The sequence below is a fragment of the Lissotriton helveticus genome, chromosome 11 (assembly GCF_964261635.1).
Source record: "Lissotriton helveticus chromosome 11, aLisHel1.1, whole genome shotgun sequence".
In the NCBI taxonomy this organism is placed as follows: Eukaryota; Metazoa; Chordata; class Amphibia; order Caudata; family Salamandridae; genus Lissotriton; species Lissotriton helveticus.
The window spans coordinates 606,424,271-606,431,987 of record NC_136072.1 but is presented as its reverse complement, the minus strand read 5'-3'; positions in this window follow the sequence as shown (position 1 = coordinate 606,431,987).

The window sequence follows — 7,717 nt, the reverse complement described above, 5'->3', positions numbered from 1 at the left end:
GGTGTATGGGTGAGAGTGGCTGTAGGTGTATGGGTGAGTAGCTGTAGGGGTGGGTGAGTGGTTCTGTGGATGATGTCATCAGTGATGACACTGACCATGGTATGAGTGATGTACTATGTGAGTTTATAAGCTGTGCATAGCAGGAGCATAAGTTATAGTTCGCTCAGGGAGCCATAACTGTTGAATTTCTATGGTTTCGTGCGTGTATAATCTGAGCCTAACTAGAACATCCCTGTAGACCGTTGCTTTTTCAGTGAATGTATACGTTTTTTAAATTCTATTTCTTAACTATAATATCCCTGTAAAATTTGTTTTCCCCAGTGAATTGCTATGCTTTTTTACAAGTTATTTCCTAACTGCAATCTGTCACCTTTGTGAGAGAGAGAGTGTGTGAGTGATTGTATAAGTCAGTGAGTAGCTGTATGGGTCTGGGAATGAGTGTGTGTTTTGGTGGGTGTGATTGGTGTATGGGTTTGTGAGTGGCTGTATGAGTAACTCTATGGGTCGGTGACTGGGCATATGATTGAGTGGCTGGTTGTGAGTGCTTAGCTGGTTGTGAGTGCCTGTGCAGGTCTGTGAGTGCCTGTGTAGGTCTGAGTGCCTGTGTAGGTCTGAGTGCCTGTGTAGGTCTGAGTGCCTGTGTAGGTCTGAGTGCCTGTGTAGGTCTGTGAGTGCCTGTGTAGGTCTGTGAGTGCCTGTGTAGGTCTGTGAGTGCCTGTGTAGGTCTGTGAGTGCCTGTGTAGGTCTGTGAGTGCCTGTGTGATTGGGTCTGTGAGTGCCTGTGTGATTGGGTCTGTGAGTGCCTGTGTGATTGGGTCTGTGAGTGCCTGTGTGATTGGGTCTGTGAGTGCCTGTGTGATTGGGTCTGTGAGTGCCTGTGTGATTGGGTCTGTGAGTGCCTGTGTGATTGGGTCTGTGAGTGCCTGTGTGATTGGGTCTGTGAGTGGGTCTGTGAGTGGGTCTGTGAGTGGGTCTGTGAGTGGGTCTGTGAGTGGGTCTGTGAGTGGGTCTGTGAGTGGGTCTGTGAGTGCCTGTGTGAGTGGGTCTGTGAATCCGTGCAGATCTGAGTGAGTGTGTGGGTGGGTGGTGCTGTGGATTTTGTGCATTTGCATACTTAGGGTATTTAAAGAACAAGTTTGGTAATGATGAATCTTTAGGAGACATAGGTTAGTTATAGATCCCTTACCTTAGAAATACCCCCCGGTGTCAGACTGGATCCGGAGAATCTTTTCTCTTAGCAGTATCCCTTGGCATCAGTCGACTCCGCTTCTGTCGATGGTGTCGGGGTCGCTGAGATGACATTGCGGTGCCTACTTAGACACCGCCCCTGCGCACTGAAGTCAATTCTGACATGTCTTTCCACGCCTGAAGTGCAGAGCCATGAAAGACACTGACCACTGGTGCGCCAAAACTAGGGCCCTGTTAGGGAGTCCCTATCCCTAGAAATCTGTTTGCAGAGCGGGGAGGATGGGTGGGGCACTAAAATCTATAACTATCCTATGTTTCATAAAGATACAACATTTCTAAGGTAAGTAACTTGTTCATCTGAACGATAGTTAGTTATAGATTTCTTACCTTAGAATAGATACCCCAGCAATACCATCCCCGGAGGAGAGTTAGCCAATCAAGTTCACACCAGAAAGTCCTGGAGGACAAAGCGGGCAAAGTAGCCGTCCCTCCAGACAGAACTATCCCAGCAGTAATGTCTAATGAACGTGTTCATAGATGCCCATGTAGCCGCCAGGCAGATGTCAATAAGTGGGACTCCTCGTGACAAAACAGTAGTTGCTGCCGTAGTACTAGTGGAATGAGCCCGCAGCCCCACTGGAGGTTCCTTTTTCGCTAAAGTGTAACAAAATCTATAAACAAAGGACAACCCATCTTGAGATGGTACGCTTTTGGACAGCCCCACCTTTATTGGCACCCACATATCCAAGGATGAGTTGATCGTCCACTCTGAAATCTTTAGTGCGGTCAAGGTAGGACAGTGCATGATTTGGGCCCAGACAGTGGAGTCTCTCCTCCTCCTTGGAAGGCTGCTAAGGTGGGAAAAGGTGGGCAGAGTGATAGTTTGTCTTATGTGAAAAGGAGTAACTACTTTAGGAAGGAACAAGGGTCTCGTACTAAGCACTTTGTCCGGATGCATAGAGAAGAAAGGGGGATTAGAAGAAAGCCTAAAGCTCACTCACTCTGCGAGCAGAGATGATGGCAACAAGAAAGGCAGTCTTCAGAGTAAGGAGCCTGAGAGGACAGTTGTGAAGAGGCTCGTAGGGAGCACACATAAGGTAAGTCAAGACATGGTTTAAGTCCCACTGAGGCATTATGAAAGAAGATGGAAGAAGGAGGTAAATAATGCCATTAAAGAGCCTATTAACAATAGGGACTTGAACAAAGAGGGCTGATCTAGCAGCAGAAGAAAACCCGAAATGGCTGCCAGATGGCTTTTTAGAGTGCCTAGAGCAGAGACCTGCTGGGCCAAAAAAGCAGGAACAAAAGAACATCAGGAAGAGGGGCGGAGAGGGGATCCCCAGCCTTTGCTGTGCACCATTCCACAAACTTGTTCCATCGACAGGCATATACTGTCTTACTTGAGGGATGCCTGGCTGCAAAGATGACATTACAGACTTCGGGTGGAAGGTCAAAAGCTGTCAACTCTCGCCGCTCAATCTCAAAGTAAGGAGGTGGAGGCTGGACAGGTTTGGGTAGAGGATCGTCCCCTGCTGCTGCAACAGAAGATCCTCCCGAAGAGGCAGTCTGATTGGAGGATCGATGGCCATGCTCAGAAGCTCGGGGTACCAGACTCTTTTTGTGCCCAGTCCGGGGCCACAACAATGACTTGGGCCTGGTCGCGCTTGATCTTCTTCAGCACTAGGGGCAGAAGTGGTATAGGCGGAAAGGCGTATAGAAGGCCGCAACTCCACTCGCGACGAAAAGCGTCACTTAGCGAGTGCCTCCTTGGAAATTCCAACACGCAGAATTGCTGACATTGCGCGTTCTCTTAGGTGGCGCATAGATCTAACCAAGGCTCTCCCCACTGCAGAAAGAAACCTTGCACTAACTCCGAGTGAAGACGCCATTCGTGATCCATCTTGCACCTGCGGCTGAGTTCGTCCACTCTGGAATTCAGGGAACCTGCAAGGTGTTGAACCACCGGGGATAGGCCCTGATGTTCCAGCCATGTCCAGAGGCGTAGGGCCTCCTGACATGGGGTCCATGACCCCACCCCACCCCGCCCTTTTTGTTGCAGTACCACATGGCTGTGGTGTTGTCCGTTAACACCTGCACTACCCTTCCCCCAGACAGAGGGAAGAAATGCCTTCAGTGCAAGACGGATCACCCGAAGCCTCAGAAGGTTGATATGGAGCTTGGACTCCGCCAGAGAACAGAGGCCTCTGATCCCCGCCTCTCCCATGTGGCTGCCCCATCTCAGAAGGGATGAGTCTGTTACTACAGTGTCATGTGGTTGAGGAAGCGAGAGGGATCTGCCGTTGACCCGATCCTAGATCGTGGGCCACCACTGCAATTGTCGTGCAGTGCCCTCCGAGATCTGGACGCAATCGGACAGATTCCCCTGATGCTGCACCCATTGGAACTTCAGGTCCCACTGCAGAGCCCGCATGTGCCACCTGGCATGATCGACCAGCAGGATGCAGGAGGCCATGAGGCCCAGCAGCCTCAGACTCATACTGACCAAAACCCAGGAAAGAGGATGAAAGATAGGAATCATAGCCCGAATATCCCGGACTCACTGTTCAGGAGGATACATCCGAAACTGAGTCGTGTCCACAACCGCTCCTATGAAAAAGAGCTTCTGAGAGGGAATCAGGTGTGACTTCGGCAAACTCCAGCAAATGCAGGACGTCGACCGTAGTCTGGAGGTGGGAGATGACAGCCTGGGGCGAGCCTGCCTTCAACACCCAATCGTCAAGATAGTGGAAGACTGGAACCCCTGGACTACGCAGATGAGCTGTGACCACCGCCATCACGCTGGTAAGGCCAAAGGGGAGTCCGGTAAACTGAAAGTGCTCGAGGCCTACCATGAACCGCAGGTAATGCCAGTGGGCCGGCAGGACGGGGATGTGAAAATACGCATCCTGCAAGTACAACGCTACCAACCAGTCTCCAGGGTCGAGGGCAGACAAGACCTGAAAGAGCGTTAACATTTTGAACTTCTCCTTCCAGAGGAAGCGATTGACGTTCCTGAGATCCAAGACAGGACGCAGGCCTTTGTCCTTCTTGGGCACCAGAAAATAGTGGGAATAGCAACCACGAGCTACTTCTGGGACAGGAACGCGCTTGATGGCCCCCTTGGCCAAGAGGGCCAAAACTTCCTGTTGGAGAAGGGCCAGGTGATCCTCCAACATGCGATGGTACAGAGGTGGCATGGAGGGAGGGGGTAGTCTCGAAGGGGAGGGAGTAGCCCCTTCGGACTATCTGCAGAACCCCCCTGTCCAACGTAACGGTGCGCCAGTGGGGGAGGTGATGGCGGATCCTGCTGCCCACTGGCGTTTGGTGGCCCTGGAAGGTTAGAGTAAGAGTGTTTGGAGGCGGATGCAGAGGGGGCTGAGGTGGACTGGCCTGCTCACTGGCCCCCAGAACGACGCTGGTGGTTCCCACATCCCCGGACGCACTGGGCTGAACAGCCTGCACCGGTCTGTGGCTCTGGGCGGGACGTAGTGTGGCTCCCCTTCCGCAGCCACGAAAGGGGCGAAAGACAGACTGCGCAGGGCGGTTGGTGGAGAGACCCAAGGACCTGGCAGTAGCTCGAAAGTCCTTAAAGCGCTCCATCGCGTTGTCTGCCTTGTCACTGAAAAGGCGACACCTGCACTACCCTTCCCCGACCTGCACTACCCTTCCCCGGACAGAGGGAAGGAATGCCTTCAGTGCAAGACGGATCACACAAAGCCTCCGAAGGTTGATGTGGATCTTGGACTCCGCCGGAGACCAAAGGCCTCTGATCTTCGGCTCTCCCATGTGGCGTCCCCATCCCAGAAGGGATGTGTCTGTCACTACTGTGTGATCTGGTTGGGGAAGGGAAAGGGATCTGCCTTTGACCCAATCCTGGATCGTGGGCCACCATTGCAATTGTCGTGCAGTGCCCATTAGTGAGGATTGGACATTCCTGGGAAAATCCACTTGAACGCAACCAGGCATAGTGCCGAAGGACTACTGACGTGGCAATCATTCTGCCCAGTGCGTCGGCGGTATCCAGCCCACAGCGGATAGTAAATTTCGCTACATCTCTACCCTCTGCGACAGCACGGGAGAGCACGGCCCGGGCCTCCTCCGGGCACTGAGGCAGCACTTGCGCCACCATATCCCACACAGAGTGGGAATAATGGCCCAACAGACGTGGTGTTTACCGAACGCAGTCCCAAGCTGGAGGAAGAAAACATTGTCCTCCCAAGTTGATCTAACTTCTTGGATTCTTTATCAGGTGGAGCAGTAGGGAAGGCGCCCTTGGACGTAGCGGCTTGCACCACCAAGCTCTCAGGGGTAGGGTGTTAGGAGAGGAAGATGGGATCGCCCGGGGCCGGCGTTGGGCAACCATCCTATGCACAGGAGCTCGTGTTGCGAATGGACCAGGGGTCCAAAAGGTTGTCCGTACAGGCTTCACTGAACGGCAGCAGGGGCTTCAAAGAGCTCGCTGCCGGCTGAAGCATCTCTGTCAGGAGGTTAGTCCTGACAGCCACCATAGGAAGCTCGAGGTGGAGAGCCTCGGGCGCCCTACGCAACACCACTGCGTATGACGCTCCCTCCTCTGTAGCCACGGTAGGAGGAGAAAACATGCCTATGTCTGGGGAGGTATCCAGACCACTGGCATCCCCCAGTTCCTCTCCAGTCCAGCTCATACTCTAGCTGGGCAGTTAAAGGTTCCTCAGACCCCTCCCAGTCTTCCTCACCATCCTCTGGTTGCCAAACAGGCTGAAAATGGCCAGGGTGGAATGCAGGCACCAAAGTACCCTTCGGCGTCGGTCGACGCTGGACCGGCTCCGTAACCACATCAAGGTTGAAGCTAGGGTCGACGTCAGCTGGAGGTCCATTCGGCGCTGGCTGCAGACGTGGTGCCGGTGGAATCGGCGCTGGTGGAGGTGTCACGAGGTCGACTGGCACCGATCCTGATAGTGGATCCAAGTGGGCCCTGTGGAGCCGAGGCCGGAGCCACCGGCGTTGAAGGCCTGGGCCCTCAGCCCAGTCTGTGGGGCCCGAAGGCGCACCAGCGGTGTCAGGCTGCCCAAAGATGGAGTGCATCACTTCCGAAAATTGACGAAGCTGGCCAGGGGTCGCTCCCAGTTCTGGGAAGGCCGGAGTCGACTCTGCTTAAGGCTCCGCACGCAGAGCCACGGGAGTGGCACCACCCGCACCCTTCATCGCGTTGGCCGACGGATATGGGGAAGTCTAAGAGCTACAATGCTTCTTCGACTTCTTTCTGTGCTTCGACTTACCTGAGCCCAAGTGTGAAGACTTAGACGAGTGATGATGGTACCTCGATCGGTCCTGTGGCCTCCCACGCGACCAGGACCTTGAACAATGCAGAGCTAACTGCCGGGCCTCGAGGAGCTATCAGGACCGCTCCCGCAAAGACTTCGGGCCATGGTACGGCAGTCGGAGCACGACTTGGTCTGCGAATGCCTTCGGGCTTCAAGACATGTACTTCTTGTGCACGTCAGATGTCGGCGACAGACCCTCACACTCTATCAGTATGTGGTGTTTGGGCGAGCACCATGAATCTACGGACTGCGACGCTTGTCAGCACCTCCAACCGAAGTCCCGGCGGGTGCGCCGAATGAAATTGCTGTCAGCCCGCTTGTCCAGGTCGGTGTCGTCCCAGCGTCCGTCAACTGCCTCGGAAGCCAGGAGCCGCCGATTCAGACTGTGGCATCGCCCTTCGCCACGGCCGCAAGGGCGTCTTTCGCCAGCTGGTAGGTCCTGCAACTTGTCTCCGAGGCCTTGTCCTCATTCGGCAGAGGGTTCCCCTTGAGACGTGCGCCCTCGCCTGTCGCCGCCCTACCCGCCGTGTCCTGGCACCGGGGCGACTAGGGCCCAAATGAAAGCCTATGCTGCAGCTCTGCAGGCTTGTGTGGCCCCTCCTCCACCTCCTGAGATGTCCGCAAATCCCTTGCCTCGCATGGGGCCTTCCGCGGAGTCGCCTTGCCTTGTCAAAAGACCTTTTGTTCTGTCCATCAATAGATATTTGCTGCCCTACAACCATTGCCAGAGGGGCCAGGACATCAGATCCAGCCTGGGAGTCGGTACCAGTCCAGCTTGAAGCCAAGGTGAAGGGAACCAGCACAGGCGTTGCTGGCAACTAGAACCTCAATGAAGGTAGAAGGCCGGAAGCACTGAGATGTGAAGTATGTACCCCTGACACTGTCTTGGGCTTAAGACGGGGTCACAAATCAGAGTGGAGAAATGATCCTTTGTGTATCCATTTTTTGATGCCCAGCTGACAGACCGACAAGAACTGCAAGGAGGCTTTGCTTGAGGTGACACCTTTTGAAACGAGGGATGCTTCAGAGATCCCAGCATCAGGCCCCTGAATCCTGGTCGTAAAGTGAATGAAAGTTTGCACCTTTGTTTGTTGATCAAGAGATACCTGGGCACACAGGGTACAATTTATGTCCCCAACAAAAGAGCCGTGCACCAGCGGAGAAATACAGGAGTTAGGGAAGGACTTGAGTTTAGGGTACAGGTACTGTGTTTCTGGTGCCTGTTA